The following is a 9389-nucleotide window of genomic DNA, read 5'->3' as shown; positions in this document are numbered from 1 at the left end:
AAAGACACATAGAATTCTCTGTCTTCATCGTCGTCGTCATCGTTCATGTAATCCTGCTTTCACATGTTTATAGAATTTAGGCAAACATTCTGTCATTTTTTATGCGAAGCATATTACTAGAGCTACACTACAGCCCGTCGAGCGCGGCGGTGGAGCTACCATTGACCTTTAGCGTGACCACGTGACACCACGTGACAACATGACGTCACAGCAGAGGAGAGATGGGCTGCCGGCTCGCACGGTCGGCCGCGGCGGTGGAGGCTCCACATCAGAGGCGCGGCGGCTGACCACGTGACAACATAACGTCACAGCAGAGGAGAGATGGGCTGCCGGCTCGCGCGGTCGGCCGCGGCGGTGGAGGCTCCACAGCAGAGGCGCTGCCTGCTGCTGGGGGTACATCAATACAGTCTATAGGGAATGGTGGCGGTGGTGGAATAACTAAGGGTGTTTCGAATGTACTTTCCATGGGTGCCAAGAATGCTGTTGTAGCCGGTGCTGGGGCAGCGGTTGTACACTCTGCATTGAATTCACCGATGACCCCGCTGCCACGGCAATCCTTGCTACACTTCTAGTGGTTGTATTAAAATGAACAAGTATTCAACCAAGGAAAGCCATGTATTACCAAGCCTAGCCATCAATATGCTTCGCATCTGACTAGGCTTAACCTTAGCTAAGCCTCAGCCATTTTTTTTCCTGCAAAATATAAATGCGTTGCAAACCAGAGGGCGATGAGGTCCCCCATGACAATTGTCAGTAATTGAGATGAGAATAAAGAAGGGAGCTATATAGAAGCAATTTAATTCGCTTTGATAATTGATGTCTAAGTCGGCCTACCAAGCAGGTGATCGGAGCTAACTTTGCCGTCAGATATGTTGTCGTGAGGGCATATGGAGAGAAAAAAAACAACGCGAGGACATTTAAACCTTTCTATAATATCTGTATTGCGGGAGTTAAGTGCTATGGTTTGATGTGGTGGGATGATTTTGTTTACTGGCCTGAGTATGACTACCCCAGTTTGCTGCTCATTTATACACGCGATGTTTGACATCGCCCATTTTTCCAGCAGTGTCATCGTATCCTTACATGTGGATATTGCTTGTGAACTATCTGTTCGAGACAATAAGACAGTAGCATCATCTGCACAAAAAATAAATGCCTTATGTCAGGGTATTCTGCCTTGCGGTACACCTGAGTGAAGATGTTCAACAGCAGAACAGAAGTGAGTTAAATGAACTTATTTTCTCTCGGATACTCATGACCGTATTAGCTGTAGAGCTTGCAGTTTTACCAACAAAATATCCTTATCCACTCGTCAAATGCTTAAAAAAATCCACAAACTCACCAACAGCCGCCGCGGTGGCTCGGTGGTTATGGCGCTCGGCTGCTGACCCGAAAGACGCGCATTCGGTCCCGGCCGCGGTGGTCGAATTTCGATAGAGGCGAAATGGTAGAGGCCCATGTACTATGCGATATAAGTGCAGGTAAAGAATTCCAGGTGGTCGAAATTAACAGGAGCCCTCCATTACGGCGTCCTTCATAGCCTGAGTCGTTTTGCGACGTTGAACTCCATAAACCCATAAACCAAACAAACACACCGAGTATCACAGGTCTCTTTTCAGACTGCTCAAGACTAAACTCTTTCTGTTCAACCAGTACGAGTTCAGTCAACTTAATTTTAGCCAGCAGCTCGTACTTGTCAATTAATTTCGATAAACACGAGTGTGCGAGTTTTTCAAGCGCTTTCGAGAAGACAGAGAGTATAGACGGCCCTATAGTTACCCAAATCGTCTCGACTGTTTTTTTTTTATTTCTGTAACCTTTGCTATCTGCATTTTTGTTGGAAAAACTGACCTCGCTACACACGCGTTAATTATGTTAGTGACAGCCGGCACGGTGATATCAGCTACGTACTTTCCAGGCCGTATCTGCAGGTCGTCGATATCGGGGCATGCACTGTTTTTTTTTTTAATTCTCAACAGTTATTATTTCCTGAGCAGTTCGAGGTTGCAGCGATATAGAGTCACTTTCGGAACATTGATGTATTCCAAGGCACCAGGCGAGCCACTGATCACGGCAGTATCGTAAAGGAAGTGTTAAACGCATCACCTAGTTCGTTTCCAGATAATTCTTGGCCATTGAATTGCAGTTTCGAGGGTGAGCGGCAAGCTTGTGGCGACGTAAGGGAGTATTTAGTTTAGCCCGTAGTAAATTATGTCGCTCTTTAACGTTTAGAACAGAAAAATAATTTTGAATTTTTAATCTGCCCGTTTCTGTGTAGTTAAAAATAGTTAGGTCATCAGGTGCTCTTGTATTAAGAAACCGTTGATAACTTGTCCCTTACTGTAATTTTTCGCCATATACCCACGTGTTGCGTATTTTACGATTTCGTCTGCGCCATTTTACAGAAAAGTGGGAGATATCCAAATTTTTAAATCGATCCGGAAACTTATATGCCTCTAATTTACGTCTGTTAACTAGTTTTCATTTGTCCAGTCAGCCTCCCCGAAAGATTACAGGCGCCGTACCTGTTATAGCCCGATTTCCTCGTTACTGTTTGTCTGTAGCCTATAGTTCTGTTCACACAGAGTAAAACAGGAAAGTGGTCGCTAATATGGCATCATATCACACCACATTTTTCTGTTAAAAGTATTGAGTTTGTAATAAAAAGATTTAACACAGATGTGGATTCAGTAGGGGTTCTAGCGCGTTCAGAGATTACATTGCTGAAAGAGCACTAAAATCTCTTGTGTGCTGGCTATTAGGTGAATGAGGGTGGAGGTGGGTTGGGGAGTAGGCAGTGGTAAGCTTATCGTATCATGATTGCCTGCCGTTCTCCTTGAGGCCATCGGCGAGTCTGAAGCGTTCGCATTAATCTCCACACACCCTCACTCGTTTGCTTGCTGCGTTTTTTTCCCCTTTAAAGCCTCCTTTTCTGCGGTATTGCATATGTTGCAGTGAAGCCGGATATTTCACTGGGGAACATAAATAGAGAGACGTGCTGCCTCCGTGCCCGCAGTCCCAGCGCCTGCTTGCAAGCACACATACCGGTTTCAATTATTTAAACGGCATGAAATGTGAACTGTTCTCAAAAAGTGCATTTTAATTAAAGGAGCTCTGTCTCTTCGCTTTGGACTCACTGACAAAACTCCATTGATTGATTGAGTGAGTGAGTGAGTGAGTGAGTGAGTGAGTGAGTGAGTGAGTGAGTGAGTGAGTGAGTGAGTGAGTGAGTGAGTGAGTGAGTGAGTGAGTGAGTGAGTGAGTGAGTGAGTGAGTGAGTGAGTGAGTGAGAGCATTTTATTTTGAGAGGAAGGCACTAGGCCACTGGGGGGGAAGTGGGTAATTCAAGATTGCATTGATTGATTGATTGATTGATTGATTGATTGATTGATTGATTGATTGATTGATTGATTGATTGATTGATTACTTTGGGTTATTCTGGGGAGGGGATACTGGTACCGACGTATGTTGGCCAGTTGGTGGCATCACTCATCACAGGGACGGATTTATGGATGGGTCGCTCTTGGAGGGTGCGGGTATTCCTTCATTCCTTGAAAATTTTTCGTCGAGAAAATATGGGGTCAGCACGGTTTTGCTATGTTAAAGTTCTCGCTTGAGGGGGAGGGGGGGGCGGGTGGGGGGGAGGAAACCGCCCCGCCACCAGCCCCTATATCACATTCATGTTTCTTTGCCGTAACTTTGTAAGTTTGCGGTAGACACCCAGATTGATTAGCTAGCATCGTAGTACATCAGTCAGAAGCTACTTACCTCCTCTACCCACCCCCAACCACCCCCCGCAAACACACACACACACACACACACACACACACACACACACACACACACACACACACACACACACACACACACACACACACACACACACACACACACACACACACACACACACACACACACACACACACACACACACACACACACACACACACAGCGATAAAATGTGACGCTGAAACTAGATGACCGGCGGTTAAGCGCGCGCCGATTTTGACGAACTATGTACAGGTGACGCCTCAATTGATCCAATATGGCGTCGCGACGAAGGACAGTGCGCTGCCGACGAGGCTTGCCCTGTTGTGCGCTGCAAGATAAATGGTTGCTGCCTGCAACGACTGATACAGACACAGGGTTGAAGGTGAATTTACTTAAGGAAAGCGGTTTTAACACGCTTCGAAAGAAAGGGGATCGCGAGGTGTTGGAAGCGTCTTGCAGTGTTGCAACCAGATTCGTAGGTATAACGGGGGATTCTTTTGTCATAAGTGACTGCTACCGGTTACACTTCATTCTCGGGGTAGTTGCATTAGATACCCCTGCTACATATGCCCGGACACAGTGTCTCTGCCAAAAGGAGTGTCGGGTACCTTAGGGCAGGATTTTTTGTGAAGTAGAAAGGTAGACGTCTTATTCTTCGAAGACGCGGTCCATGCGGGGGACTCCAAAGTTCTGTTTGCGAACAGGAAAATGGCTGCGATTTGCATTACCGATACTGACACCCAACAGACCATGGATTGGTGGAGAATGTAAAGCTGCTCGATGAGACAATCGTCCTCCTTTGGTATAGGAGCAAGTTTTGTGCGCTTGTGCCTTCAGATGTAGAGAGCGGCATCGTGGGAGTGCTTGAGCCGACCGATTCTCTTAGCAATGGCCTGAAGGCAGCCACGGGCCTTGTGACTGTTAGTGGCGACCACAGAGTGCATCTGCATGCGGTTAATTGCATCCAGAAGCCATTGAGCCTCCCCAGGAACAAAACATTATCATTCTTTACCACTGCGATTGAGAGACGTGAACCCACCGAAACGGTACTCGCCGCTGTAGGGCATGCTGGACCCTTCAGTCGCGCCATATGCTTTGTTCGATCTTTCTCGCGTAACGTCCCAGGAGAGGGAGGCGCTGACTGCCCTGCTGAACGAATACTCGGGTTTGTTCGCCGCGACCGATTTGGGTTTAGGCTGCTGTGGCATTGTACAACAAAGGATAGAAATCTGCACTTCAGCGCCCACTTACCAGCACGCGTACCGAATTCTCTACTCCCAACGTGAGGAGATGGAGCGGCAGGTGCAGGATCTGAATAACTGCGGCATAGTCGAACACTCAGAGTCGCCATGGGGGACCCCGGCCCTATTCGTGGAGAAGCCATATGGTTCCTACCGACTGGTAGTGGACTATCGCAAACTCAATGCGTCAACTCGGATCGTTTCGTACTCCATTCCCAACATACAGGAGACTCTTTCTCAGCTGGGCTCTGCCAAGTACTTCACGGTGATAGATCTGGAGGCGGGATTTCGGCAGGTAGCAATGTACCTGGCAGATGCTGAGGCGGCACTCAATACACCCTCATGGCACTATGAATGGAAAAATATGCCGAAGGGCTTGATCAACAGCCCTTCTATGTGGCAGAGGACTGCTGATGTAATCCTGGCAGGCCTTCTGGGAAAGTTGTGCTTCGTGTATATGGATAACATAATTATATACAGTGACAACTTTGAAAGGCATTTGCGCGACATTGAAAAGGTTTTGGGGCGACTGCGATGAACGGGCCTCAAGCTTAATCCTTCAAAATGCCCCTTCCTAAAAAAGGAGGTTGAATACCTCGAGCACGTTGTTTCAGCTGACGGCGTCCGGCCTGAACCGTAGAAACTAAATATATCTAGGATTTTCCATCCCCGACTAGTGTCCGCCAGGTCCGGCAGTTTCTCTGCCTGATTGGCTACTACCGTATACTTACAGAGGAATTCGCCAAGCTAGCTAAGCCGCTGACCGCCTTAACCGCCTTAACCGCCAAGCATGTCGCTTTTCGCTGGTCAAAGGATGCAGAGGAGATGCTTTCGGGGCCCTGAAGAGAAAGTTAATCAGTGAACCGCTGTTGCGCCACTCAAATTTCAATTTGTCCTTCGTTAAGGCCACAGATGCGTCAAAGTTCGCGGTTGGTTCCCATGCTTTCGCAGGTTATCGAGGGTGAACATCCTGTAGCTTTGGCTAGCCACCAGCTGAGCCCCACAGAGCAGAAGTACGGAGCCTCGGAGAGGGAGTGCCTCGCGGTTGTCTGGGGAGTACAGCACTTCAGATGGTGTATTTACGATCACGCAGATCAAAAGGCAGACACGATTGCGCGAGAGTTTGTCGAACAGATCGTGCTCTGACATGGACCTCCAAGGCAACTCTTAACAGACCGAGGAACCAACTTCGTGTCGCTGCTGATGAGTAGTGCATGTGGGCTACTTAAGATAAATAAGAAGCATACAACACCATACCATCCTGCTTGCAACGGCATGGTGGAGCGACTAAACCAATCCGTGACCGGGTTCCTGTCGCATTTTGTTTCGCGCCACCAGCGTGACTAGGACCTGTCCCTCCCCTATGCAATGTTCGCATATAATTCTGCACTGCACGAAAGCACGGGCGACACGACATTATTTCTTCTATCCGGCAGAGACCCAGACCAGCCCCAGAATGTCCCCGTTGCGTCCCATACGCCTCACTAGACGACCAGAAGGTGGAGCTGGAATCGCGATTGCAGGTTGCAAGGCACTTCACAAGGGAGACATTAATGAAAGCGGCGAAGTGAAGGAAAGAGACACACGATCGCAGTTCCAGAGACGCACCGTTCGATGTGGGGGACAGCGTGTACATCGAGAACTGCCAAGGGTAGACAGGGTTATAGCTAGTAAATATCGAGACGAAGTGGAGAGGACCATGTGAGGTTGTCGAGAAGCTTTCTCCAGTGACCTTCAAAATCCGAGACGTGAACTGACGCGTGATCACGATGCATGCAAATCGCCTCAAGTTGACACCAGCTCAGTATTCACCAAATGAGCGAGGTGAAAGGCAATATTTTAGATTGGGACGGCACTGAGACGAAGCGTGCAGATAGTTCGCAGGTAACTTCCTCTGTAACTTCCTATCTCTCCGCACCTCACGCATTCTGGGGTGTATTGAGTAGGCCAAATCTGACTGTGTATGATGCGACTTGTGTATTAGTTTGTAGCCGTCTCTGGATTGTTGCCTGTTGTTTTGTGAGTGTGTTGCGGGGAACCGAGTATGTATACGGCGTCCTAACTTCCAACTGTCTCCTTTTTTCTACGGTATGAAGGAACAAAGAGACAAGAGAGAAATCACTGTGTAGCGTATGGGACCGTCCAGAGTGAAAGCGGAGCGCTATGCGATTATATTCGACATTTCTGAATATCGAATCGAATATACCCTTATTCAATTCGCTGAACGAATCAAATAGCGTACGTTCAAAGTCATTAATAATAAATCAAGTTACCGAATAGTTTTTGAATAGGCACGAAGTTCAAATTGGACGCGCCGTAGTTTTGTTGGACGGCTGTTTCAAAAACAGGCTGCCACAATGTCTGCGCGTTGAGCGCCAGGACGCGGTCCACTCGTGTGGCGGCGTTCGTGGTGTTCATGCATATAGCCTACAGGACTCGGCGACCCGGCAGGATTAGGCCAGGTTCAGCAAGCTCTGCCTCCATGCCCGATATAGGAGTGCATGACTCGTAACTGTCGTCCCACTCTACAACGTGAGATGTGGCGCTAGTTTGTTCGTTGTCGTCATCAGTATCAGAAGGTGTTTTTCCAATGCGCATAACTTGATGGTCACAGATATATCTGACTTCCTCTTTCGTGCCCTCAATTGGAAATCAGTATTCCCATGATGTGAAGAAGCAGTCGCTGACCATAGCTGAAAATAAAGAGTTCTACAAACCGCTGCGGGTTTCTTGTTCACAATGAGCGCGAAAGGAGCGCTCGAGTCTTTACGAATAGTATGACGTAATGATTGAGCATAGATGCTTGGGAAGGTGACTTCGTCCTTGCCTTGCGTAGTCTGGATGAATATAGAGATTTTAGCATAAGGCGCGTCGTCATGTCCCTTTCTTGGATAAGGAGAAGGTTGCTGCAATCGATTTGCTGGCCAGCTTCATGCGCGTGGCCCGCAAGCTCATTCGCGGCCTGCTGGTTGTTTTTAGTGCGAAAGCATTTCTAGCTGCATTCTCGGCGAAAGCCGTAGAATGAGTTGGTTTTGTGGTTTATTGGGGTTTAATGTCCCAAAGCTACTCAGGCTATGAGGGACACCGTAGTGAAGGGCTCCGGAAATTTCGACCACCCGGGGTTCTGAGTGAAGCCTCCTGGCGGGTCACGTGACTCAATTTGCAGCTGCTCTAAAAACAGCTGTAAAGAGATTTGGCAATGGCCCTGAAGGCTGGGATGTGATTATGGCATACGATGACATGGTCCATGCCCAAATATGGCATGGACCACCCGGAATTTGACCTTGAAGTGACGTTGTCCTAAATCGACGAAAATTGAATGATGGGATCCTGAAGTGTAGTATGGCACGTCCCCAACGTGGCCCACGCCCAAATATGGCTTGGACTACCAGAAATTTTCTCTTGTAATGACCTCGGCCGAATGTGACTGCCGGTGAATCTGGGTGGGCTCGGGTGGAAGGCAGGCCTGACCTAGTCTCAAAATCGAATCAGCCCACCTCCAAAAATGGGGTTGGCCCACCCCCGAAATTTGAGTGGCCCACTCCCGAAAATCTGAAAATTGAGTTGACCCGTTCAGAACCGACGTGGAACACCCCGAAGATAGGCGTGACCCACCCCCGAAAATTGGGTGGCCCACCCACGCTACATTAATGAGGTCTCCTTTTCAGACGCTGTTTTCACGGACGCGCCTAGTGCTTTCAGTTCGCTGGTGGGCAGTGGGGGAAGAAATGCACGTAACGGATGTAAGGGCGCTATAATACAATTCTTTTCGTCCGGTTTTATTCGATTTGTTACCACCCGCCCGTCTGAATGACCTGATTTCAGCGACAGTGGGGGCACGGGGCAATAACAAGGTGCAGAAAGAACGACAACGAAATGGAATTTGAATGAAGTAATTGCATCACCATTCGCTCTCCGTGGATAACAAAGCACCGCGCCATCGTACACGTGTGCCGTAATAAAGCCTGCCCTTATTGAGACAGTCAGGCACGAAGTTGTTCCCGCTTGAAATGTGCCCGTTGCTCGTGTGCTCAACGATGTTTGTTACATATAGTGCCTCGTATTTGTATAGGAATGTCTAGTCCGGGAAAATCATTCCTCCAGAAATACAGGTATATATAGGGTGTTTCACATAAAACGTTCTGCAATTTTTAAAACTAGGCTTTTTAAGTTAGAAGAGCGCTTTTTTCGGCATAGTATTTTCAGCGGTGTATCGCATCACGATACAGCTAAGACGTGCTAACTAGCAGGCTGGTTAACTAATATTGAATAGTTAACTTTTTAACTACAATTGTTAGTTTCCTTATTTAGTGAGAGGAGTGTATCCCACCCTACGTAATATTCGTATCGGTTTTTAGAATTTCGAAAACGCAGTTC

At 47.9% G+C, this 9389-nt stretch overlaps 1 pseudogene; it reads left to right on the top strand.

Annotated features, from left to right (window-relative positions):
* The first annotated feature begins 4045 nt into the window (after nucleotides 1–4045).
* Nucleotides 4046–5550, top strand: LOC149350611 (uncharacterized; annotated as a pseudogene).
* Nucleotides 5551–9389: the final 3839 nt, after the last annotated feature.

The sequence above is a fragment of the Amblyomma mixtum genome, chromosome 3 (assembly GCF_055824585.1).
Source record: "Amblyomma mixtum isolate Tamu chromosome 3, ASM5582458v1, whole genome shotgun sequence".
NCBI lineage: Eukaryota > Metazoa > Arthropoda > Arachnida > Ixodida > Ixodidae > Amblyomma > Amblyomma mixtum.
This window is presented reverse-complemented; position numbering and strand designations above follow the sequence as displayed.